At 34.5% G+C, this 27,587-nt stretch overlaps 1 pseudogene; it reads right to left on the reverse strand.

Moving 5' to 3' along the window:
- Nucleotides 1-5,436: 5,436 nt before the first annotated feature.
- Nucleotides 5,437-24,485, reverse strand: LOC143680539 (T-cell activation inhibitor, mitochondrial pseudogene; annotated as a pseudogene).
- Nucleotides 24,486-27,587: the final 3,102 nt, after the last annotated feature.

The raw sequence follows: 27,587 nt of genomic DNA on the forward strand, positions 1-27,587 counted from the left end.
AGTTGTGGAGTTATCTTGCATTTCACTTTGTTCTTTAAGACTGTTTTCATCTTGCCTTCTGTAATAATCAGAGTGAAATTCTTCAACAAGGAATTTATCTTTTGGACCTAGTTCTTTGTCATGATCTTCTTATCATATTCTTGAAACAGCCCACTGCAAGCTATTTAAATAGTTTTTCATGTCCTGTGTGTATGTACTGCTTGCGACATAGTATGCATGGCAGATGCGTGACCAACATATGCTGGAAATAGCTTAAGTGAAATGCATACTCTTCTTGTATCAATAATATATCACAAATGTTTTTTGCTTCCACTTCAAGACTCAATGTAAATGAAGTCTGGACCAAGACTTCTAAAGAAAACAAATCCCCATGTTGACTTTTATTAATATTTTTTGGACATGGTAGAGGGACATTATTCCTGGCTGAACTGTCCACCATTAGTTTACTTTTGTCTGATCTATCAATCTTTGTATTTTCATCTGACTTTCTCCATATGGTTTCATGAAAAACTCTCACCCTTCATTCATTGTGATAACTTGCCTCCTAATGACTTTTCTCTCATGAGATATCTTTCCTTCAGTTGTGTATTTCAACCCCTTATCTCAAAGCAAGCTTCTCTCCAGAACTCATGAGCTCTATTCACCCAAAATCTATAGAGACTTCCCAAATAGAAACCACTAATTTCTTCTGGGTTGAATATGTACACATAACAGATGAAGACCAATGACTTAAGTTGACTAAACATGAAGGCCACGGACAAGGCAGTACTTTGGTTGCCTAAGATTATTTTAATTTATTAAAAAATTGCCAGAAAATATACTCCCAACATATTTGGAAAATAATGGGAAAATTATATAGAAAATGGTACTTAAGTTTTGCTATAAACATTTTTTAAGGCATTAGAGAAGTCCCGTTTTCCACGCGGGAGACTTGGGTTCAATTACTGGACCATGTACCTAAAAAAAAAACAATGAAGAGGTGAAATTAGACATAAAAAAACAAATGTTTTAAAATTCAATAATGTGATGATTGCAAATAATTACTTGTGTATATATGTGTGTAATCAATTGTTCTTAAAATGGCTAAATGAATAATAAATAGTCAAACTGATGCTCTTTATTATATTGCACTGATTACTTATTTAAAGCCCTTGTTTATCAAATTATACTGAGTAAATATTATTACAAACCCCAGTGGAATATATTCATGACTATAAAGACTATGTTTTAAGCAAAAGATCATAAAGCTAAAGAATTTCTAATCTATAATATTGAAATAGTAGAAGGGGCATGACATAAGAATAAAACTAGAAATACAAGACACTGGGAAGAAAACCATATAGGTTTGCTAAATTAAAATATAGAGAGTAATTTAAATCAGCCTGAGCATTACAGAAAGCTGTTTAGAAAGTGGAGATAAAAGGCTTAAATGCTGGGTGTAAACTTGGTTTACACAGATTCCTATCCCACGAGTTTGTTGATCCTGAAACAGCTAGGTCATTGAGTTGAACGAGAAATTTCCCTTTTAGATTACAGGCAATATATTATAGTAATTTGCTACCATGGGACTGTGGAAAGTGAGGAGAGAATTCCAACAGCCACAAATTTCACTTAATACAGTACAGTGCAAAGCAAGATCTGCCTCTACCCAATATAAATTATAATTCTATACTGCATGTCATTACATAAAATTTTTTATAGTTAACAATTTTTCTGTTGCTAGAATCAATACATATTCTCTATATGAGTACATGTTTATTTTTATGGACTCAAAAACTGCATTGTCCAAAAATAACTCTCTGGAAATTACTTTCTTAAGGACATTATCATTAGGCTCTCTAGCTTGCTATTATACTGAAGAGCAACATTATGCAGAAAATAGTATTATCCATTTCAAGGATATTATGAATAATTGGAATCTAACCAACAGTAACAACGATTTCCATAGAAATTTTGTGTAATAGACTGGTAAGAACTAAGTTGACCCACTTTCACTTTATGTCATGTGTGGCCAGTGCCTTCCAGTGTTCTGTATTAGCAAATTTTAATAAGGCCAAATATGATGCTGTGTAACAACATTCAGCTAATTTATAGGATATTTTAAACATAGTCTAGATAAATATTATTTAGCTCAAGTGCCATTATTCCACAAGGACTGTGCCAGAGGACATTTTTGTCCAGGATATTTGCTCCAGCTGGTTTTCATTCTGTCTTATGCTGCAATGCCTAGATAAGCATAATGATGCAATGCTGCTACTTCATTCAATACTGAAATTGACTATGTGAATTAATACATGCTGAGGATAAATTTAGAAGCAAAGTGATGAATATAGAAAGTAATAAAATCTGTTGACAGGTAATTCTGGTTATTTTTTCTGCTTTTTGCTGCTCTACTTAGGAAAGCAAGATTTAAAATATAAACTGGGACTAGTAAATATTACCATGGGTTTCATTAATTTCTATTTCTGTAGCATTATATATGTTTTGAGTGCTCTGTAAGTCAAATTCTCAATGCATAAAATTGGGAGAATATGGATTGTGATGATCTGCCCCCCCAAAATAACCTAAGATTTTAACCCTTAAAAATTTTCTGAATTTCCTTAGATGAGGCTTTCCAGTCTCAGACACCTTCTTCCCCGTAATGAGTTTAACATTGGGTTTTCACTATTTTTCTAATTTATATATGATAACTAATAGATTAACTATTAGTCCATCACTAATATATTGGCCATTGCAGGGAAGTCATAATGTTCTAGTAAGTGGAAATTAATCAAATTTCCATAATAAGGTGGAAATAATTTTGTGTCAAGAGATTTTATTTTTAAAGAGTTTTAAATTGGTTTAACACAGATCTGGTTTAATGTCTCTTAATCTCACATATGCCTATTAGTACATAATCTCAAAAAGTGGAGACTACTAATACAAAATAATAACATTTAATATTGTTTTCCATTATAGACAGTAGGTTTGCATTCTTCAAGACACATTTTAATTAAGTTCTCTTTTCAGTCAATGACATGCTTTAACATGCAAGTTAGTATTGCTAAATAATCATACTCTTTGGCCAACTATTAAGCAAACATACACTCAGATTATGACCAATTATCATAATGATATTTTACCAAATTTGATGTATGAGATATTGCAGGTTCCAGACCACCAAGATAAACAATATCACAATAAAGCATATCACATGATTTATTTGGTTCCCCAGGGTTTATAAAAGTTATGTTTACACTATACTATAGGCTAATAAGTAAGACAGAGGGTTATGTCTGAAAAAGAACATGCATACCTTAATTTAAAAATACTATATTATTATAACATACACATCATCATCTAAGCCTTCAGAAAGTTCTAATCATGTTGATGGTGGAGGGTCTTGCCTTGATGTTGACAGCTGTTGACTGATAAGTGTGGTGGTTCCAGATGGTTGGGGTGGCTGTGGCAACTTCCTAAAATAAAATAAAAATAAAATTTACTGCACCAACTGACTCTTCCAAACATAAAATATGTCTCTGTAGCATGGGATGCTGTTTGATAGCGTTTTACCCACAGTAGAACGTCTTTCAAAATTGGAGTCTATCCTCTCAAACCCTCCTGCTGCGTTTCAACTGTTTACATAATATTCTAAATTCTTTGTTGTCATTTCATCAGTGTCCACAGCATCATCACCAGGAGTAGATTCCAACTCAAGAAACCACTTTATTTGCTCATCCCTAACATGCAACTGCTCATACATTCAAATTTTAATCATGAAATTACAGGAGTGCATCTTCAGGCTCCACTTCAAATCATTATTCTCTTGCTGTCTCCACCACACTGTAGTTACTTCTGCAACTGAAGTCTTTAGCCCTTTAAAGCAATCCATGAAGATTGGAATCTACTTCTTCCAAGCACTTGTTCATGTTGATTTTCTGTTGTTGTAATTGATGTAGGCATTATATTATTGACAATTAGTTCTGAGACAAGATCCAATTCCAAACGTATTACTGAGGATTCTGCAGGAGTTGATTTTAGAAATGGCATAATTGAAACCTAATTTTCCAATACATTTTTCTAAGATAACTTTTAAGGAATTTTTCAATTCCGTTATTTGGCTCTGGAAAATCTATACAGACAAGCACATGCTACATTAGAAATAAAAATTAAGGACAGTCGTTAGGTACAGGTTAAAAGGGTTAATATGCACAAGCTATAATAACTACAAATCAGTACTCCTTTTGAATTGAATTTAAATTGCTTAAACAATTAGTATTTTAGGTAAAGTTAATTTTAAAAATACTTCAAAAACATTTTAACATCTCCTTTTCTAATTCACCGAGGAAAAATTCCAATTTCTTCAGCAGTAAGAGTCATAAAAATTGTGTTCCAAAACAGGATTTACCTTCTTCTTTTGAGAAGCAAGCTGCAGAGTCTTTGAATTTGGTTAAAAATATTATACTTGGGAAAATATTTGCAGAGAGAGAAGTACTGTCATCTAGAGGTAAAGCAGCTTGCTTCTGTGTACACATAAACCACCGGGTTCAAGCTGTGTTATGGACTCTAGGACAGTCCAGAGAGTCACCAAGGACAGGTAACCAAGCCAAAGCAAGCGAAATGATTTCAAACCTTGGTAGGAATAGGATGGTTGGGATGGAGAGAGGGGTTCTGCACCATTTTACACCTGACCCTACACTTCCTAGAACTCACTGGGAAACAGGCAAGGATTTTCCTGTATAGTGTTTGCCCATGGAAGCAAATGAGTTACCTCATTAAGTGTTTCAAAAAAATTTACTGTCTGCTGATTCCATGCTACCAACAGTTATATTTTAATGAATGAGTAGGAAAAATTATGGGCTTAAAACTGAATTCTTCGTCACTGATGATCTTTAATAAATGGGTATCAGACTGCTTATCATATATTTATTCAATTGCTTTTTTCCCTTGTACTCTTTTTCATAGGTAAAATTTGGTCATCTAATTTTTGCTACCTATCAATCATCATTTTGCGCATTGATCTGTGTGTGTGTGTACAGGCAGGAAATGTAACCATAACGTAACATGTTGAGGTTACATGTGGAAATGAGTTCCATTACTTCAGAGCCACACTGAACATGAGACCTGTTTATACTTATACACACATACTTAGCCAGCCCCCGAATTAACTGCCATTCAAATAAAAATACATGTCTTTTAATCTTGGAGAATCCTTCATTTATATACCACTAAAAATACATTTCTTTTACCTCATCTTGCCAATCAGATAAGAAACATCAGAAAATTGGGGATAAAACCTATTTTAACACAAGTTTCCTAGTAGGAATTAATTTTATAAAAAAGTCTACAATTAGAAACTTGGTTCTTTATAATATGTATAATACTGTTTATCAAATTATAGATTTAAATAAGTTATTTAACTTTTTTGTTTCTCTTTTTAAAAAAAATGGATTTCTGTTATTTAATGGCATCTCCATTCTTCCAATTCCAAGGAATACAAAGGTCTCCATCTTGCACGGCAGAATAAAAATGTGAAACACAGAGGTGCATCCCTTGTAGATAAGGTAGCGAGTGTTCCAGAGGTCTCTTAGAACAACCCACCATTTGTATACTAGAAACGCCGGGCTCCTTATGTAACTTCTCCAGAGAAAATTTCTTTGTTGAAGCCTGTATCAATTTATTTCCAAGGACCTTTAACTCTTCCTTTCTTTTCATGTTCTCTCTTGCCTGCTGGGCTTTGGTGAGAATAAACCACTGGAGGCTGGCAGGATCACAGAGTGTGGGGATGTTAAAATGCCCAAGTTCATCTAGACTTGGAGCATATCTATCACTGTTAACAATCATTTTTACACCACACAGACTTCGAGGGTGAAGAGGTATTCTACTTTTCAATAGTCTATTATAGAACATATCAAGAAGAGAGTAATATTCTTCAAGTGTCATTACTGGCTGCAACTCTTCTATGCCACCTAGAAGATAGCTTATTCGGTCTTCCAGACATATCAATCTCCTTTGAAGGTCCAAATAACTTGGCAATCTTTCAAAAAGTTTTGTCCAGTGATGATGGACAACCATTGTTCCTAGCATCACATGGCCCATTGCACTCCTTTCAGAACGGTCTGTAAATATTATTGTAAATCCTTTTGCATTTCTAAGTATATTCAAGTTCTGCTGTGCTGAACTGCCTAAACTATGCAGCTGGCTACAGTGGTGGGCAATCCCCCAGCTTCTCTGCCACCTGATATCTGAGAGCTTCAATTGATGTGACAATTCATCTTTTAAGCTATCAAGTTCTTTTCTAAGTGGCAAACTATCCTTCAGCTTTTTAACAGCACTTCATGTTGATATTTTGACCCCCTTCCATGAACTGTGAATGTTCTTCATGATGTTCTAGAATGGCATCTAGAATGATGATTCCTTTCCAGACAGTTTTCAATTGACTTTTCCCAGATCCATCAGAGGAATTACTACTACCTATGACAATTATAGCCTTATGAAATGCATTTCTTAAATCATAGGAATTGAAAGTAAAAATTGCTGCAGAATGGATGTTGTGTTAGCAAGCATGGAAACAACATAAATGTAATTGAACGTCTCTAAATTAGTTTGCAAGTGTTGTATACCCAGAAAAGTCATGTCCTTTAATCCTGATTCAATATTGCAGGGTAGAAACCTTTGATTAGATTATCCCCCAAAAGATGCGGTATGTCCAAATGTGGGTGTGGCCTTTTGATTACATGAAGATGTAACTCCACCCATTCAAAGTGGGTCTTGATTAGTTTACTAGAGTCCTTTAAAAGGGGAAACATTTTGGAGAAACAGGCATTTGTGGAACTGTCATTTCAGAGCTAACAGAGACACAGACATTTGGAGATGCTTGGAGTGCTGACTAAGAACAGATACCTAGACACAGGTGGAGCTCAGCAAACGTCACCATATACCTTCCCATGAATTGCTAAGCAAACCAGAACCCAGAGTTGTGTCCTAGAGGAACTAAGTGAAGGCCCACAGGTGCTTAGAGAGGAAGCTACAGGAAGCAGAGGCTGAAAGCAAGGGAGCCCAGGAGTAAGAGACCAGGAGATGACAGCCACATAGCCACATGACATCCCAGCTGACATGCTGACATGATGCCATGATGGATGGCATCAGCTTTCCTTGAGTGAAGATAACCTCTTTTTGGTGCCTTAATTTGTACATCTTCATGGCCTTAGACTTGTAACTTGCAATTTATTAACTCCCTTTTAAAAGCCATTCCATTTCTGGTGTATTGTATTCCAGCAGCTTTAGCAAACTGAAATAATCTCCATCAGAGCTCTTGGGTTACCAACTGCACTATCAATGAGAAGAAATATTTTGATAGGAAACTTTTTTTTTCTGAGCAGTAGGTATCAACAATGGGCCTAAGATACTTAGTAGACCATGTTGCAAACACATGCAATTCTTCAGGTTTTTTGTCAGAGAAAAACAGGAGAATAGATTTAGCATAATTCTTATGGGTTCTAGGATTTTTGAAATGGTAAATAAGCATTGGCTTAACCTTACTGTCACCTACATTGAGTCCTAAAAAGAGTCACCCTGTGCTTTGATGATTTGAAGCTAGGCATTGACTTTTCATCTGTAGCGATGAAAGACGTAGATGTCATCTTCTTCCAATAGTATACTGCTTTGTCTCATTGAAGTTTTGTTGTTTAGTATAGCCTCCTTCATCAATTATCTTAGCTAGATCTTGTGTATAACTTGCTATACCTTCTATAGCAGCACTTGCTGCTTCACTTTGTACTTTTATGTTATAGAGATGGCTTCTTTCCTTTTACTTCATGAACCAACATAAGCTACCTTCAAATGTATTGTTCTAGTTTGCTAGCTGCTGGAATGCAACACACCAGAGACAGATTGGCTTTTAATAAAAGGGAATTTATTTTGTTAGTTCTTCAGAGGAAAAGGAGCTAATTTTCCACTGAGATTCTTTCTTACATGGAAGGCAAAGGATGGTCTCTGCTGGTCTTCTCTCCAGGCCCCTGGGTTCCAACAACTTTTCCCCGGGGTGACTTCTTTCTGCATCTCCAAAGGCCTGGGCTGAGCTGCAAGTGCTGAGATGAGGAATGCCAAGCTGCCAAGCTGTACTACATTGTGATCTCTCATTTAAGCACCAGCCAATTAAGTCAAATGTCACTCATTGCAGCAGACACGCCTCCTAGCCGACTGCAGATGTAATTAGCAACAGATGAGGTTCACGTACCATTGGCTTAAGTCCGCAGCAACAAGACTAGGTATGCTCACCTGGCCAAGTTGACAACTGAATCTAATTAACACATGTATCTTCTGCAGCTTCCTCATCTTTTTCAGCCTTCATAGAATTGAGGAGAGTTAGGGCCTTGTTCTGCATTGAGCTTTGGTTTAAGGGAATATGTAGCTGGTTTGATCTTCTATTCAGACCACTAAAACTTTATATAAGCAGTAAGGCTGTCTCACTTTGTTGTCTATTCATGTGTTCACTGAAGTGGCACTTTTAATTTTCTTCAATAACTTTTTCTTTGCTTTTACAACTTGGTTCTGTTTGGTGGAAGAGGCCCTGGTGTCAGCCTATCTTGATTTTTGACATCACTTCCTCACTAAGCTTAATCATCCTAGCTTTTTATTCTTTTAAGACCTGTGCAACGCTTCCTTTCACTAGATCACTTAAAGTACATTGTGGGGCTATTAATTGGCCTAATTTCAATATTTTGTGTATCAAGGAATAGTGAGGCTTGAGGAAAGGGAGAGAGATGGGGGAATGGTGGGTCAGTGGAGCAGTCAGAACACACATTTATCAATTAATTTTGCTGTCTTTTATGGGTGTGCTTCGTTGCACCCCAAAACAACTGCAGTGAAGTTTGAAATATTGTGAAAATTAGCAAAATGTGATACTGAGAAACATAGTGAGTACATGATGTTGGAAAAATGGCACTGATAGGGTTGCCTCAAACCTTTCATGTGTTAAAAAAGGTAATATCCTCAAAGCACAATAAAGTAAAGCAAAATAAAATATACAGTGGTATACCTGTATGTTTTAATAAAGATTTCTATTTTATGCAGATAGGTGCTATGTTTATCATTCTGATCTTTGTAAAACCATGTTTTCATAAATCTTCAGCCCATATTGCGTACTTTCAATTTCTTTCATTCACCTTTTGTTAAATGACAAATCAATGCTAAGCAGGTAATTCAGAAGCAAAATCAGTACACAGTATGCTGCACATGCTACATTTTTTTTTTAGATCTTAAAATATGCTTTCTAACAAGAGAAAGATTTTGTCAAAGTGAACATGATACTCTATCAACAATGATAGCTGATTACAAGCAGTGAGACATTAATAACAAATATTCAAAGAGAAAGTCTCACATCTGCTAAATTAATCTTCTCTAAACCAAAGCTCTCTTCATGTTATTCTCTTGCTCAACAACCACCACTGCTCCCTTATTGCTTATCAAATTAGTTAAATACAAAATTGGTGCAGTTTTGTATCCAGTGACTGATACATGCCCGCAATATGTCATTCCAGTTTTCTATACAATTGTTCCTCCAACTGGAAAGCAAACATTTCAGTCAAATTAATGTACTGATAGACTGTAGTCTACAAACATTCTATATTTTCCTAAATTTGTATATTTGCCTATATTGTTCTCTCCTCCAACTGAACTCTTGCCTTCAATCACTCACTGCTGATGACAATCCCTAGAACAGTGTCTATAACTTCCTCCAGAATATCTGTGAGCTATTCTAACCATGTAATGTCACTTCCTCTCCAGGAGCATTTCATTGGCCCTACTATGTGGCATTTAAAATGCTGTAAATGATGGTATATTTAATGCTACAGTTTTTGTCCTCTTCACTCCAAAGACACTATTTTGATATCTGGTACCTAATTTGTTATCTCTATAGAATTCCATCTAAGCTTTCAATTATGCCTTTCTAATCTAGCTCACATCTGTTTGCCCAATCTACTTGAACCTGCTTTCTACATGTGCAGTGAGTGTAATTCTTAATTTTTTTCTTCTACGATTGAAGATAAACATTAAACTCTTACTTCATCAGCTGAAGTCTCTCTCATTTTCCTAATTCTTGTATCTGTTATCTCTCACACAATCATGGATTTCCTTCTTGAGTCACAACTCCATAGATATTGAAATATCATTGCATAGAATTCTTTATTTGCAAATGCAAATTATAGGATGAATGCATTTTATGTTGCTTGGTGGATTTGTTTATTTGAACTGCTGAATTTACCCTTAAAGAGACCCGTCCTCTGATTCTGATTTTTTTCAGACTCCTTTAGGATGTCATTTAATTCTTCCTATGCAATTTATAGATCTTAATATCTATCATGCCTAGCGTTTCATCAAGATGACAAAAATTTCAAAGGGGAGAGGTAATTCATTTGTCAACTGCTTCAGTGAGAACATATGAGAGGCATTTCATAAGGTCGCATCACCTGGTGCGAGCTCATGTTATACTATTATTCCAATGGAATGACTCATGCACAACTTTGGCCTTGAAAATTGGTTGATCTTATCATCTATGAACAATATAGGATTGTTCAAGATTTTCTTTAAATTTTTATATATGAACAAACTGTGTAATGCCAAAAATGTCCATTAGACAGTAATAGTAGTCTTCCTACAATTGTCACTGCAATGATTTTCAGTGATTAATTGATTAATATTCAGGATTCAGTTAATTATCTTCTCCTTTCAGATCTTACTTGAGGATTTAATCTAGAGTAGTCCTCATTCAATCTTCATCATGGCAGTCTAAATTATTTTCTTCATAGGAATAATCACATTCTGAAATTAATTTAGTGTATTTATTCACATGCAGGTGTTCAAAGAATATTTCTAGAATAAAGGATGAATTGTTCAGTAATCTTTTATTTTAAATGTATTCTATGTAGAGTATTAATTTTGTCTAAGAAGGTACAATATTGGGAAAATACTCAGAGAGGCTGTAGACATTCAAATTGGCCATCCAATTTTCATCCCACAGATGAATAAAATGTTGCCATGTAGATAAAAATGAAATATTCTCAGCTATTATCTGCATTGGAAATAATCTTATGATATAGTTCAGTCAGTGATTGATTTAAAGCTGTTTTAAGAATTTATATGTGTGTCTGTGTCTTAACCATTACTCAAGAAAGTTTGTAAATGTGACATCCATGTTAGGCCCATTAATTCAATAGTAATAGAATGTATCAATATCACTATACTTTCTTTCATTAAAAGAATACCTACTTATTTTTGGAAATTTTATCTTCTATTTGCCATTTTTATTTTAAATGCATTATTAATAATTTATTATTTAGAGTATATTACATATAGAATTATAATTAAAAACAATTTTCAGTTGTTTTCTATTGAGAAGCAGTAAGCCTTTTATAGCACTTCTTGTCTGCCTCTATTCTTATTGATCTGGTTTTAAATCTCTAAAATTTGACGGTCAGTAAATACCTTTACCACATTTCCCTTCCTACTTTGTGATTTTTGTAGACAAACTGTAGCTATAAAAGAATAATCTGTTATTTTCCTTATCTTCCTCTCCAGTCCCTCCCCAACCCCTCTCTCAACTTAGTTTCTTCAAAGGATGAAATTAGTCAATATCATTTCTAAAACTATGGTCATGCATTCTTTTACACATAACAGAGCTTCTTTGATTTTTTTTTTTTTTGGCCATTACTTTTCTCAATATCAGTTGAGCAAGCAGGGAGATAGTGTTTATGCTTCTGCCATGTTTTTATTTATTCTGAAACCTTCACTCAGTTCTTGTAGTCTCTTATCACACCCTTGATTTTCTGTCCATGCTTTCCCTTGCTACAATCAGATTTTTTTTTTAAATTTATTTTGCTTAATATTGATCTTGACAAAGAGTGTTCAAATTGAAGTTTGTGTGAGGTAACATCTAGGACTGTAGGAATGGGAGTTGGGTTATAGTTAATAATTTTCTGTAACACAATTTCATGGGTTTACCTACATTCCATTGGCAGAACCAAAAGGGAATGCAAGAAATGTGTACACTGGAGAACACAAAGCTTATTTCTCAAAAGTAGAATTTTGATGACTTTTATTTCTGTTTTTGTAGCATTAGATTTTAAATGTAAAAACCGTTTCAAAGAACAAATACTTGAAGAAAGAGAAAGAAGATTAGAGGGAGGGCAACAGGAAGAATGGCTGATAGACTGTGGAATTCAACCTGAAAGGGATTTAGTCATTTATGAAGTAACTTTTTTTTTCTAAAATCCATGTCTCTGTTCATGCTCTTTGTCCTTCTCAGTGTTTTGCGTTCATATTTTTGAAAGTATTTTTCTCCTTATTCTTTCTTAAAACTAAATGTAGTTGGGATTGCATTTCAAATGTCAATAGAAATGCACAGGTTTTGAAAGAAGTTGTAAAATATTGTCCTTATACACTTTGCATTTATATCAAATTTATAGGTTTTAAAAAACAAATAAGAAATATAATAATCTATTGTCATTTTTTTCTCTGTATATAAATACATATTTGCAATCAAAACATGATATGAGCCCACCAAACATCGGTAACATTCCCAGCTACATAAACATTGATTTTAATTTTAATTTAATTTTTTTATTTTACTGCCACCGGAGCAATACCTAAAAAATCAACATTCATCAAACCATACGCTTCCCTCATCCTAAACCTCCTCTTCCCCAATCCCTCATAATTTTCAGTAGGTTTCTCCTTTGTGTTCAAGTACAAGCCTGTGACCCCAATGGTTTTGCTCACTTAAAGTTCCTCTGCTGAGCAGTAGCATCTGCTGCGGGTATTCAGCCATTGCTTCTATAACTTCTTCCCATGTGGGATGTGGTCATAGGTCCTCCCAAAGCTGTGATACTCAAATTGTGATAAAAAACACTGGTTTTTCTCCAGCCCCCACAGATAACAGAGCACTTCACTCTGTTGTGGCAGATACTGGGAGATTACACTTTCTCCCTGTTGTCGTCTCTGGTATCTTAGTACAGTGTCCTTGAAGTAACACTGAATACCAAGAATTATAGTTGCCTTTATCAAAGCTGCTGCTTTTTTCCTCCTCCTGTATGCATTTAGTCAAAAGACTCAAACAGTATTCTATGGGTTTCACACTTAAAAAGCAGGAAAAATAAACTATATATATATAAAATAAACTATATATATACACACACACACACATATATTTTAATGTATCACCTAATGCAGATAGATATCAGGGAATTAATGGGAAGTTTTAACTCTAAAATGTTTAACATGTACTAAATTGAGACCCTTATTGCACATGTGTGCCTGGGTGCCTATTTGCATGCACACACTTGTGCAGAAATCAATTTTTCTTTATATTGTATGTTACTTTGATGAGAAAATATTGAATATGGTCATTTAAAATTCCATATATATATATATATATATATATAGTAGTTTAACATTTATGTCCTCATTCCTAATGAGCTTTTACTAGTGTTTTATTCTGCTTTCATTTCTTTTGTTATGTTGTCTGAAATGATTAGCAATATACTTAACCATCATATTTTTATTCATACAAAAGTTCAATCATTTCATGCAATATCTTAGTTAATTTGAAATAATATCCTGAAGTTTTTGGACTCTGGTTATAACTGAGAAAGCAAAAGAAATATTAGAAAATTTAAATTAGTTAGTATCTCATTACCTGATTTTGATTCTTTTCCTATTAAAAGAAAAATGTAACAAATAATTATATGAAGCAGAAAAGTGTACAAAAGGGCAGGAGAGAGGTTTACAGAGGGAGAGGTATTTTTCTCTTCTGCACAGGATGAGCAGGGATGGCCTCTTTAACATTTTGATATTTGACAGAGGTATCATGAATATGAGGGTACATGGCACACATCTGGGGAAGATAATTCCAGGTAGAGATAAAAACAAATGCAAAATGCCTGAGGAAGAAATTTCTTGATGTTTTCTGGGAAGTGAAAGGAAGCCATGTAGCTGAAGATGAGTTGGAGAAAAAGAGGACAATGAAGGAAATAAGGCCAGAGAAATATGCAATGTTTTGTTGTGTTTCTCTCTCAATCTAAGATGAGAAGTGATGCCATTGGAGGCAATCCAATCTAGTGGTTAAGAACACAGGTCCTGGAATTGACATTTACTCTGAATGGCATGTCTTGTGTCAATAAGGAATATCTATTTTAATTTTTAATCATGTAAGGATCACCTTGGCAACAAGTTAAGAATAGCCAGGAAAGGTTAATATCCTATGATGAGGTATTGCAGTAATCCAGGCACAGATGAAGGTGACAAAATAGGGTAGAAAGTTTTAACACATGGTTAGATCTTGCATATATTTCAAGGAAATTTTCTGATATATGGAATACTGGATACAATTTTAAAATGAAATCAACAATAAGTCCAAGATTATGCCATTAAGTATGTTAAGAGAAAATCATGGGTAAAGCAGGTTTGTGGATGGTGAGCAGGAGTTCAGATTTAGGCATTTTAGTTTGAGATACATAATAAGTATCAAAGTGAAAATGTCAAGTATAAAGATATACGAGCTTGGAATTCAGAAAATAGGTTAGAACTGGAGATATAAATTTGGATCATAGAGCCTGGATGAAATCAGCAAAGAAGGGTATATTCAGAGTAAAAAGAAGTTGGCCAATGCCTGAACATATGAGCACTACAAAAAGAAGAGGGTAAGAGGAGGAACCAGCAATAGAAATTAGAATTGAAAAGAGGGGATATGTGAGACTGAAGGAAAACCAAGACAGTACACAATCAAAGACAAGAGAATCATCCACTTATTAAATGTTGGTGATATGTCAAGTTAGAGAAGGCCTGAAAGTTGATTGGATTGAGCATTATGGAGGTAAGTCAGAAAGAGTTTCAAAACTAGATTGAGTCAGTTTCCAAGAGGATTTGGAAACTATTTCTAGACAACTCATGGGGAATACTGCTACAAAGAACAGCAAAAAAAAAATGGGACTGGTAAAACAAATGGATCAAAAAATTGTGTATGTTTGTTTAAAATGGGAGAAATAGCAATATGTTTAAATGTTGGCATGTCTATTTTAGGACATAGGAAAGAGTAGATTATCTAGCAGGTAAAAGGTTAACAAACAGAGTGTTGTCTTGGCATAGGTTGGAGGAGATAGGATCTGGCTATATGGCTTTAGAGTAGAGATTGTTCATTTATGATTAAAGGCAAAAGGTATGTGGGTGCAGAGTTGCTCGTAGGAATGTAAATATGTCATATCAAAGAATGAGACTAGAAAATTGGACAATAGAGCATTAGTGACTTTTCTTTCTACATAAAATCCTTTTGTTGTATGGAGTATTATTTCAGATATTAAATAGGCCATTTTCTGGCTCCCCTAGTGTGATAGCAACTTTAGAGTCAGTAAAACAATTAAGGTTCTTGTTGCCAATTATTTTATTCTTAAAATAGATATCATTTAATTCATTGAACAATGCAAAATGTACTTCATCTAAGTTTAATACATTTTCAGTTATTTTTATTAATACAGTTAATTTTTATATGACTTACAATATGTACAGACATAATTCTAAGCATTTTACAGATACTATAATTTGACATGTGAATTCCTGAAAACATATGTGCATCCACTAGCATTTGTTTTTGATTGGAACAGCCCATAGCTGATTGAGGAGATTAATAGTGTCTGACTATTTTTCCCTGTTCTGTGTTTTTCCAATATTTACTGGGATTTTGAGAATCAGAAATGAAAATCCTCCTAACTTCAGTACATATTAATATTTTTCTGCTACCACACTTTACAAAGAAAAATGTTTTTTTCCTTTATCATATCTATTGTTTTTATTTTTTAGGGAAGTTGAAGGTTTACAGAAAATCATGCAGAGAATATAAGGTTCCCATGTACAAACCATCACATGCGGTTTTCCTTATTATTAACAATTTGCATTAGTGTAGTAATTTTGTTACAATTGGTTGAACATGATTACCATTGTACTAGTAACAGTAGCCCATAGTACACTGTTTTGTTTGTACATGCTTATGGTTTAAAATTTTTATTCTATTAATGTATATATATATCTACAACCTAAAATTTCCCCTTAAACTACGTTCAAATATATAATTCATTGTTGTCAATAACATTCAAAATGTTGAGCTATCATTAGCATCACCCATTGCTAAATCTTTTCCATTACCCTAAACAGAAACTTTATGCCAATTAATCAACTCCCCATTCCCTAAACCCAACATAGCCCCTGGTAACCTGTATTGTAGTTTCTGACTCTATGAATTTGCTCATACTAATTACTTCATATCATTGAGATTATACAATATTTGTACTTTTGTGTCTGATTTATTTCATTCAACATGATGTCTTCAAGGTTCATCCGTGTTATCTCATATATCAGAGCTTAATTCCTTTTTCACAGCTGAATAATATTCCACTGTGTGTGTGTTTGTGTCTATATATATATATATATATACACACTTTATGTTGATCCATTCAGTCATTGGTCATCTGTTGCATTGCTTTCATCTTTTGATAATTGTGAATAATGCTGCTATGAAATTATGGACATCATTGTGCAAATATCTCGTTAGAGTCCCTACTTTCAAACTTTTTTATATGCCCAGAAGAGTGGGTTGGCCAGGTCATATGTTAATCCTACACTTAACTTTCTGAGGAACAGCCAAACTGCTTTCTTCAGCAACTAGACCATTTCACATTCCCACCAACAATGAATGAGTGCTCTTATATCTCCACATCTTCTCAAAAACTTTTAATATTAAGCATTCTAGTGGGTGCAAAATGATTTCATTTCCTTAATGAATAACAATGCTAAGAATTTCTTCACAGATTTTTGGAAATTGGTATGTCTTCTTTGAAGACGTGTCTGTGCAAAACTTTTGTTCATTTTTTAAATTTGGTTGTCTGTTGTTGTGTTGTAGGATTTTTTATGTATTGTGGGTATTAAACCTCTATTGAATTTCTGATTCCCAAATATATTCTCTTATTCTATAGGTTATCCTTTTACTTTCAAAGGAAGTCCTTTGATGTACAAAAATTTTAAATTTTGATGAAGCTTCATTTATCTATTATTTCTTGTTGCTCATGCTTTTGGTGTAAAGTCTAAGAAACCATTGCCTAACATGGCCCTTCCCTAAGTTTTCTTCTAGGAGTTTTTCATTATGATTCTGATATTTGGATATTTGATCAATTTTTATTTCACTTTTGTTATGGTATAAGGAAAGAATACATCTTCATTATTTTTGCAAATGTATACGCAATTTTTTCTGCATTATTTTTGAAAGACTGTTCTTTCTCATTTTGAGTATACTTGGCACCCTTATCAAAAATCAATTGACTATGGATGTGAAGGTGTATTTTTGAAGTCTCAATTTGATTCCATTAGTCTATGTGTCTGCCCTGTGCCAGTACTACACTCTTTTGATAACTATAGTTTGTAATAAGTATTTAAGAGGGAAAATGTTTACTCCAACTTCATTCTTCTTTTTCAAGATGATTTTGGCTATTCCCGGTCCTTATACATAAATTTAAATTTGATGATTAACTTTTTAATTTTTGTAAAGATAGCTATTGGAATTTTGTTGGGATTGCATTGAATTTGAGGATAGTTTTTTGTAGAAGTGACATCTAAATGATATTTATTCTTATCCATAAACACAGAATGTCCATTCTTTTATTTTCATCTTTGATTTCTTTCAGGAATGGTTTTTAATATTTTGAATGTAAATCCATTGTATACTTGCTTAAATTTATTCCTAGATATTTGATTCTTTTAGTTGTTATTATAACGGGAAACATTTTTTTTCTGATTTCTACTTTAGATAGTTCATTAGTATATACATAATCACTAATGATTTTGCATTTTGATCTTGAACCATGCCATTTTTCTGAAATTGTTTATTTGTTCTAGTAGATTTATTGTGGATTTTTCAGAATTTCCATCTATATAATCATGTCATCTGCAAATGGTAAATGATTAACTTTCCAAGAAAAGAAGACGATAACATTTTTCATCATGGTGTTTAATTCCTTTAATGTATTACTGGATTCAGTTTGCTATTATTTTGTTGAGGATTTTTGCATCTATATTCATAAAGGGGTATTGATCTGTAATTTTCTTTTCTAGTAGTACCTTTTATAAGTTTAGTAGGCTTTATTTTGGTAATCAGTTCAACTTCATTAATTTGAACTTTTCTAATTTGAAATCTAAAAACACATAGCTCTAGAAAGGAGTAATCTGTGTGACAATACAAGGAGATTATTGAAGCTACTTAAGAGAGCGCATTACTTTGAAGTTCTCTACATAGAAGGAACACAATAGATATTAAACAGCTGATGACATTGGAAGCCCCATATTCTTCCTAATCACAATTTACATACTAATTACTTTGAAAGAACCCTTATTTGGCAAATTGGTTTAGTTCAAGCAAATTACTTGTGCATAAATTCTATCTGTTGCTGATTAAAGGTGCGCTGCCTGAATATATTGCTTCTCTTTTTTAGCCCTGCATTCCCCAATGGGTATAATATAGTATCTTATATCAAATATGGTACTCAATATATATTTATAAAAATGGTCATGCAAACATTTGTAAAAATGACGTACTGGAAGCTAATTCAGTTGTTTTAAAGTTCACATTTTTTTTCACTGATTTGTTCTGATCCTACAATTAGTCCTGGTTTTACTGTAATTCAAAATCCAAACTGTGCACCCCTTAGTTGACTTATACAGATTTAATTTTCATAAAAATAAGGATACAAATATTTTATATTTGTAATTGGTAATCCATGGTACGGAAAACCCTTCCCTCACTTCTATGACTGACAAATAAAGTTAATCTTGGTTTAAGAGAATGGTGTCTACTGGAGCTGTGCAATGCAGCAACATTTTCTGGCTCAGGACAGAAAAGATCAAATTAATAAAATTCCCATTCTACTTCAGTCAGAGATTTACAATTCAGCACTCTTTTTAAAACATTACAAATATAGATCATTCTACATAGAATATAAAAAATAAAGATATCTAATATTTAGTTTGTTCTTCCTGTATTGTCAGAGCAGAGATCAACTTATTTCATAGTATTATAATTAATACGTTTAGATTTATACTTCTCAATGAATCAAATTTTGAAATATTTTTATGTCAATATTGTCTGAAATTAATTTAATAACTGTATTGAAATTATTCACTGAGCAATTAAATATTTTCCATACACATTCATATTTAATTACTATTCTAAGTAAGATAGTCATAAAATTTCTAATTTCAGTTTGACCATTTAACTTGTGACAAGATTTGGTTCTAACACCAGATTATCTAATTAGTGGTCTGGCCTTAGCAAGACATTTTAGATCTCTGTCTTCTCCCAGATCAAATAGGGATAATAACAACTTTTTAATTTACCTTATAGGTATGCAGATATAAGATTTATATGAAAATGTTTTGTGACAGTCACTAAACAAATGCAAGGCAAAATATATTGTTTCATCATATTAACTATTTCCTAATATTTATTGACATTTTTATAATTTAACCAAAATAAAGATAGCATACTTTCCAAACTGCAAAATTCAGTAGTTACACAAGATGAATTAAATAAAAAAGCTAGTCATAATAATAAATCCATTCATCTACTTTCTCATTTAATTACATTAAAAATAATTATAGAAATAGGTAAATTTTCATTGAAATATTCCTATGTACTCTAGGAGTTTTTCTCCTATAATTGTATTGTTGGCATCAGATACTCAAACAATCACATTATCCACAGACTTTGTCACACAGATTTGACAGCCCAATCATGATGTGTCTATTAGGCCATAAACCAAATCAAGCATATCTAATTCTCCTCATCAGTGATTGCTTGTAACTTCTCAAATATATGCTTTTCGAAGGTGATGTAAAAGTAGAGCAGGCTAAGTTCCCTCATGTGCACCTATTTCATGCCAGCATCTAAATGCCAGGCTGCTGGCTCACCCCTGTGCTCTCATTTGTACTCTGGATCCCCAGGATACTGTAGGCTCTTGCACAGGGTCCAGGGAGGAGCATCCACTGGCGGACGGTGTCTGTGAGAGCATGGAAGTAAAGCACAGTAGCCATGGTGCTCTCAGAGCTGATCACAAGCCCACAGTTAGATAAGTCTGTTGCAATACTTTTATCTGGCTTTGGTATGAGTATGATGGCCTCATAGAATGGATCGTGGAGTAAGTCCTACTCTTCAATTTTTTGGTACAATTGGAGAGGATTAGTGTTAATTATTCTTGGAATATTTGGTAAAATTCACCAGTGAAGCCATATGTTCATGCATTTTTTTTGTTGGGAGGATTTTTGCTGCAAATTCAATCTCTTTACATTTTATTGGTCAATTGAGATCTTCTATATCTTCTTGAGTCAGTGTATGTAGTTTGTGTTTCTGGGAATTTGTCCATTTCATATAATTTATCTACTGTGTTGGCATACCATTTTAATAGTATTTTCTTATAATACTTTTTTATTTCTGTGGGTTCAGTAGCAATGCCTCCTTCCATTTCTGATTTCAATTATTTGCGTCTTCTCTCTTTTTTCTTTGTCAGTCTAGCTAAAGTTTTGTCAATTTTAGTGATCTTTTCAAAGAGTCAATTTTTTATTTCATTGATTCTATTGATTTTTCCCCCATTCATTCTCTATTTCATTTATCTCCATTCTGATCTTTCTATCGCTATCCTTTTACATGCATCAGTTTAGTTTGGTCTTCTTTTTCTAGATTCTACTGTTGTGAGGTTAGGTCTCTGATTTCAGATCTGTTTTCTTTTTTATTGCAGGTATTAAGGGTTACAGGTTTCCCTTTCAGCACTACTATTGCTACATCCCATAACTTTTGTTATGTCTTTTTTTTTATTCACTACAGATAGTTCCTAATATCCCATGTGATTTCTTATTGAAGGTATTTTTTATCTGAGTGCCTTGTTTAATTTCTACCTATATGTGAATGTCTCAGTTCTCCCTCTGTTCATTTCCAGTTTTATTCCATTGTAGTAAAAGAAGACACACTGTATGATTTCAGTTTATTTAAATATAATGAGATGCATTTTATGACCTAACATTAACATATAGTCAATCTTGGATAATGATGCATAAGAAGAATTTGTATCCTGCTGCTGTTGGGTGAAGTGCTCTATATGTATCTGTCAGATCTTTTATTTCTTATTGTTCTCAAGTCCAGACGTTCTTTTCATTATTGAAATAGGAACATTGAATTCTCCCACTACTATTGTAGACTTGTCTATCTCTCCCTTCAAATCTACCGGTATTTGCTGCATATATTTTGGGGCTCTACTACTAGGACGGTGTATAGTTATAATTATACCTTCTTGCTGAATTGACCCTTTTATCAATATATAGTTATTTCTTTGTCCCGTGAAACAAATTTTGACTTAAAACCTATTTTATCTGATATTAGTATAGTTACCCAGCTCTTTTCTGTTTATTTACATTGCACATATCCACGTTTTATTTTTGAAACTAATTATGCATTTGAATTTAAGGTGAGTCTCTTTTAAACAGCATATTGGGCTGCGCTTTTTTTTTTTTAATCTACTATGCCCATCTCTGTTTTTCAACTGGAGAGTTTAATACATTTACATTTAAAGTGACTACAGATAATACAAGACTTCCTTTTACCATTTTGATATATACAAGTCACCTTTTTGTCCATCAATCTTCATATTTATTTGATTTAACATTGTGTGTGATTTTGAGTTCTTTTACACTTATTTATTATATATTTCTTCATATATTTTCTTTGTGATTATTATGGGACTTAAATCTAACATCCTGAATATATAACAATAGCCTTTTATTTGAGACCCTCTTAACTTTGATAGCATATATGCACAAATATTTTTATACTCCTCCACCCTCCACCTTCTTTTTGGAAAAGATTACAAATTATATTTCTACATACTGTATGTCAAAAACCATATACTTATCACTAGTTTTTATACATTTTCATCTTAGAACCTGTAGGAAGGAATAACTGGTGTTAAATACCAAAGGAAATAATACAATACAAGAATATTGGCTTTTATATTTACCACGTGGATACCTTTACTGGTAGTCTTCATTTCTTTATGCCACTTCAATCCACTATTTCCTTTCCTTTTAATCTTAAGAACTCCCTTTACCATTGTTTATAGGGCAGGTCTGGTGGTAAACTCTTTCAGCTTTTGATTTTCCAAGAATATCTACACCTGCCCCTCCGTTTTGAAAGACAGTCTCACCAAATATGAACTTCTTGCTTGGCAGTTCTACTTTAGCATGCTGTTTTCCTTATTCCATATTTAGTTAATGCAAGTCTTTAAATGTTTTCAGAATTTTGGGTAAGGTGTCTCTTCCACATTTTGACAGTTGTTCAAAAATTTTGTTGAGTAGCAGCAACTTGAGTGTCTTATGCCACCATCTTGGCCAACTGTAAATATGCTCCTATCTTTTCTTTAAACTTTTAAAATTGTATAATATGACATATATACAAACTAAAAAAAGAAAAAAGCAATGATTTTCAAAGCACTTGTCAACAAGTGTTTACAGGACAGATCCCACAATTCATCATGGACTACCATACCATCATCTCAGTTTTTTCCTTCTAGGTGCTCCAGAACATAGGAAGCTAGAAGGAATAAATATTTTTTTTTTATCAGCACAATTGACTTATTTTTTCTTTTATGGGAAAAAGAATATATGTACAAAAAAAGAAATAAATGTCAAAGCACAGCACAACAATTAGTTGTAGAACAGATTTCAGGAACTTAGAATTTTGCCCTCTATTTTCTTATAAGGATTTTCTAAAGGGGACATACAATAATAGTTCTTTCATTTCTGGCTTATTTTGTCTCAACAAATGTTCCACAGCTTCATTCACATTATTGCATACCTCTTGACTTTGTTCCTTTTTGTAGCAGCACAATATGCAATCATATGTATACACTATCATTTGCCAAACCACTTCAAGTCAGTGCATCCTTCAGTAAACTGCATTCATTAGGCATCATGTGTAACGCCCAAAGTCCGCACTCCAGCAACACTCTCCATATTAGACAATTTCATTGTTCCCAAGAGAAAGACAAACTATAAACAAACCCTCACCAAATAAGAAAGCTAAACCTTCTTTAACTCTCATCTCTTGTCCCATTATTTACCCCTGCAATTGCTGTGGTGTTGCTGATATTTTCCTGTTAAACATAGCTCATAATAGCAGTTAGTTTCGGGTTAGGGTTGGAGGTAGGGTTGGGTCTAGGGTTAGATTTAGGGTTAGATTTAGGGTTAGATTTCATTTGAGGGTGTGGGTTGAAATCAGGCATCGGGTCGATTTTCGGACCGGGTTTCGAGGTTGGGATCTGTGCTAGTATGGGTTCGTTGGTGTTTTGGTTTCTGTTTGTGTTTGTGGCCGCGTTAGCGTCAGACTTAAGTGAAAGAGAGGGTCCTCTGAAATATTGGAGTTTTGGTAAAAAAATCTTATGCCAGTGAATGGAACCAGGATGATACTAGGTTTTCCAAACCTGTTTAGGATAATGGATTCCATTGCTGTAGGTGAGTGCTCCGCAGAAATGCCATTTTTCTCTGACAAAACTGCTTGAAAGTGAATGGAGCTGGTAAGTCAATGAGCTCTCAAAACACTTGTAGAGACTGATCCCCTATTTTAGTGGGCAAGATTAGTTTACAGTGGTGTTTTCCATGAAAAATGCTTGGAAATGTGTGCAGATATTAGAATTACTTGGTTTGTGAGACCAGTTATGTTCATGTTCGTGTTAGGCTCAGGCTTAGGTTCAGGGTTAAGGTTCAGTCAGCATTAGTGGTTGGTTGTGGGTTAGAGTTCGGCTTAAGCTAGGGTTAGGATTTGGATTCTGCTTAGGGGGTGAGTAAGATTGGTGAGAAGTTTGACGTTGGTTTGTGTCGGTTGTTGGTTTGGAGGTGATTGTACATTTACGGGGAGTACTAGTGTTAGGTTTAGGTTAGGTTAAGGATAGTGTTTCCTGAAGAAAGAATTTCAGCCCACAAAGCACATGGAAGTGAATGGATCGAATCAGTCCCTTAGCTTTCAAAACAGTATTAGGTAAGGGATTTGTATAGCAATTGTTGAGTTTTCTGTGAAAATGCTAGTTTTCACGCAAGACGTGTATCCAAATGAATGGAGCCAGAATGTCGCTCAGTTCTACAAACCCATTCACAGAATTTCTCAGCAAGAAGAAAGTGAGATATGTTCGACAATGCTGTTTTAACCTAGAAAAAGGTATGGTGGTGTGGGGACCAGGTTTCTCAGTTTCTGAAACCAATGATGTAAAGGCTATCTCCATGTCAAGGTTGGGGTTAGGGTTAGGATTAGAGTCAGGGTTGGGTTTAGGGTTACGTTTCACACTGCATTTGGGTTCAGGGTCGGTGTAAAGCTGAGGCTTGTGCTTAGGGTTGGCGTTGGGTTTGGTGTTAGGGTTCGGGCTAGGGTTCATGGTATGGTTGGGTCTAGGTTTAGGGTTAGGGTTAGCATTAGGGTTAGGTTAGGCTTAGTGTTGGTGTTAGGGCCAAGTTTAGGCTTGTGGTTTAGTGTAGGGTTGGTAAAATGTTGAGTGCTGTGTTTGGGGTTGGCATTGGACCTGGGGTTAGTTTTCGGGTCAAGGTTGGTGGTAGGATTTGGGTTAGGGTTAGGGTTTGCATCAGGATTGGGATTAGGGTGAAGTTTAGGGCTGCAGTTTGGTGTGCATTTGTTATAAATTTGAGTGTTGCATTTAGTGTTGTTGTGGGATTTGTGATTAGGGTTTGGGCTTGGTTTAATGGTAGGGTTGGGGCTAGGATTTGGGGTAGGTTAAGTGTTAGGGTTAGGGTTAGGGTTGGTGTTAGGGTTAAATTTAGGTGTGTGTTTGGGTGTAGGGTTGCTGTAAGTTTCAGGGTTGACTTTAGGATTGGTGTTGGGTTTGAGGTTAGTTTTTGGATTAGGGTTGAAGGAAGGGTTGGGTCTAGGCTTAGGGATAGGTTTAGGGTTAGATTTCGTGTGAGGGTTTGGGTTGAAGTCAGAAATTGGGTCGATTATTGGACTGGTTTTGGAAGTTGGGATTTGTGCTGGTGTGGTTTCTGTTAGTGTTTGTGTCTCCATTAGTGTCAGAGTTAAGTTAAGTGAAAGAGAGGGTCCTCTGAAATATTGCAGTTTTGGTAAAAAAGTCTTATGCCAGTGAATGGAAGAAGGATGATGCTGAGTTTTCCAAACCTGTTTAAGTAATGGTTTCCATTGCTGTAGGTGAGTGCTCCGCAGAAATGCTTCTTTTCTCCAACAAAATTGATTGAAAGGGAATGGAGTTGGTTAAGTCAATGAGCTCTCAAAGTACATGTAGAGACTGGTCCCCTATTTTAGTGGGTAACATTAGTTTGCAGTGGTGTTTTCTATGAAAAATGCTTAGAAATGCGTGCAGATGTTAATATTACTTGTTTTTTGAGACAGGTTATGTTCATGTTCATATTAGGCTCAGAGTTAGGTTCAGTGTTTAGGTTTGGCCTGTATTAGTGGTTGCTTGTGGGTCAGAGTTCAGCTTAGGCTAGGGTTAGGATTTGGATTCTGCTTAGGGTGTGAGTAAGATTGGTGAGAAGCTTGGCGTTGGTTTGTGTCGGTCGTTGGTTTGGAGGTCGTTGTACATTTACAGGGATTGCTAGTGTTAGTTTTAGGTTAGGTTAAGGATAGTGTTCCCTGAAGTAAGGACTTTCCGTCCACAAAGCGCATGGAAGTGAATGGATTGAATCAGTCCCTTAGCTTTCAAAACAGTACAAGTTAAGGGATTTGTATAACAATTGTTGAGTTTTCTATGAAAATGGTAGTTTTCACTCACGTAAGACGTGTATCCAAATGAATGGAGCCAGAATGTCGCTCAGTTCTACAAACCCGTTCACAGAATTTCTCAGCAAGAAGAAGGTGAGATACATTCAACAATGCCGTTTTAACCTAAAAAAAGGTATAGTCCCATGGGGACCAGATCCATTTCTCAGAAACCAATGATGTGAAGGCTAACTCAGTGTCAGGGTTAGGGTTAGGGTTAGAGTAAGGTTTGGAGTTAGGGTTACGTTTCGCGCTGCTTTTGTGTGCACGTTCAGTATAAACCTGAGGTTTGTGCTTAGGGTTGTTGTTGGGTTTGGTGTTAGGGTTCGGTCTAGGGTTCGTGTTAGGTTTGTGTCTTGGTTTAGGGTTAGGGTTATTGTTAGGCTTAGTGTTGTTGTTAGGGTTAAGTTTAGTGCTGCTGTTTTCCCCTGTACCTGGGCTGAAACAGTCTTTGTACATCACTCATACCTCTGAAGTAGTTCTTGAAAGAACTTACTTATTTTTCTAGTGTTAAAAAGTGAGACACATAGATCTATACAACCCCTTTCAGTTGTGTTCACCTTCAATATGGTAATGTTACTTATAACCGCACTAGAGAACTGCCTTCATTCTATCTATTCCCATACATTTGTGTTCAACCTCATTAGCTAACCATTCACCCCACTCTAGCTTCTATGTATTTCTAAGTCCCCTATAATCTGTATTATAAGCCTCCAATTTTACCTTTACCATGGTCATAAAAGTGGAGTCATACAGTATCTATCCTTTTGTGTACAGCTTATTTCACTCAGTATTATGTCCTCAAAGCTCATCCATCTTGTCATGTACTTCAGGAGATTGTTTTGTTTTGTCTTACTGCTGTAAAATTTTCCATTGAATGCATATACCACATATTTTTAATTTACTGTTCTGTTGATGGACATTTGGATTGCTTCTTTCTTTAGTTACTGTGGATAATGCTGTTATGGTCACTAGTGTGCAAATGACTGTTTGTGCCTATGCTTTCAGCTCTTCTGAGTATACACTAAGTACTGTTGTTGCTGGGTCATAGCGCAACTCGATATTTAGTTTCCTAAGGAACCATCAAACTGTTTTCCCTAGTGGCTGTACTATTATACATTCCCACCTGCAGTGCATAAGTGTTGCAATTTTTCCCACATCCTCTCCAACATTTGCAGTTTCCTATTTGTTTGATAGCGGCCATTCTCATAGTTCTGAGGTGGTATCTTACTGTAGTCTTGATCTACATTTCCTTTATAGCTAATGAAAATGAATATCTTTTCATGTGCTTTTGAGCCATCTGTATTTTCTCTTCAGAAAAGTGCCTATTCATACCTTTAGCCCATTTTATATTTGGGTTGTTTGTTCTTTTGTTATTGAGATGTATGATTTCTTTATGTATACATGATATCAAACCTTTGTCTGATGTATGAATTACAAATATTTTCTCCCATTCAGTTGGCTGCCTCTTAAAATCAAGAAGTGTTAATCCTCCAACTTCAATCTTTTTAAAGATGTGTTTCATGATTCGGGGTCTCTCTCTCTTCCAGATGAATTTGGTAACTATCTTTTCCAAGTCTTCAAAGTATGTTGTTAGAATTTTGATTGGAATTCCATTGAACTTGTAGATCCATTTTGATAGACTTGGCATTATAATTATATTTACCTTTCCTATCCATGAATAGGGAATGTCTTTCCACCTATTTACATCTTCTTTGATTATGTCTCATATAATGTCTTTACATTTAAA

This window comes from Tamandua tetradactyla, chromosome 4, assembly GCF_023851605.1.
Source record: "Tamandua tetradactyla isolate mTamTet1 chromosome 4, mTamTet1.pri, whole genome shotgun sequence".
Lineage (NCBI taxonomy): Eukaryota > Metazoa > Chordata > Mammalia > Pilosa > Myrmecophagidae > Tamandua > Tamandua tetradactyla.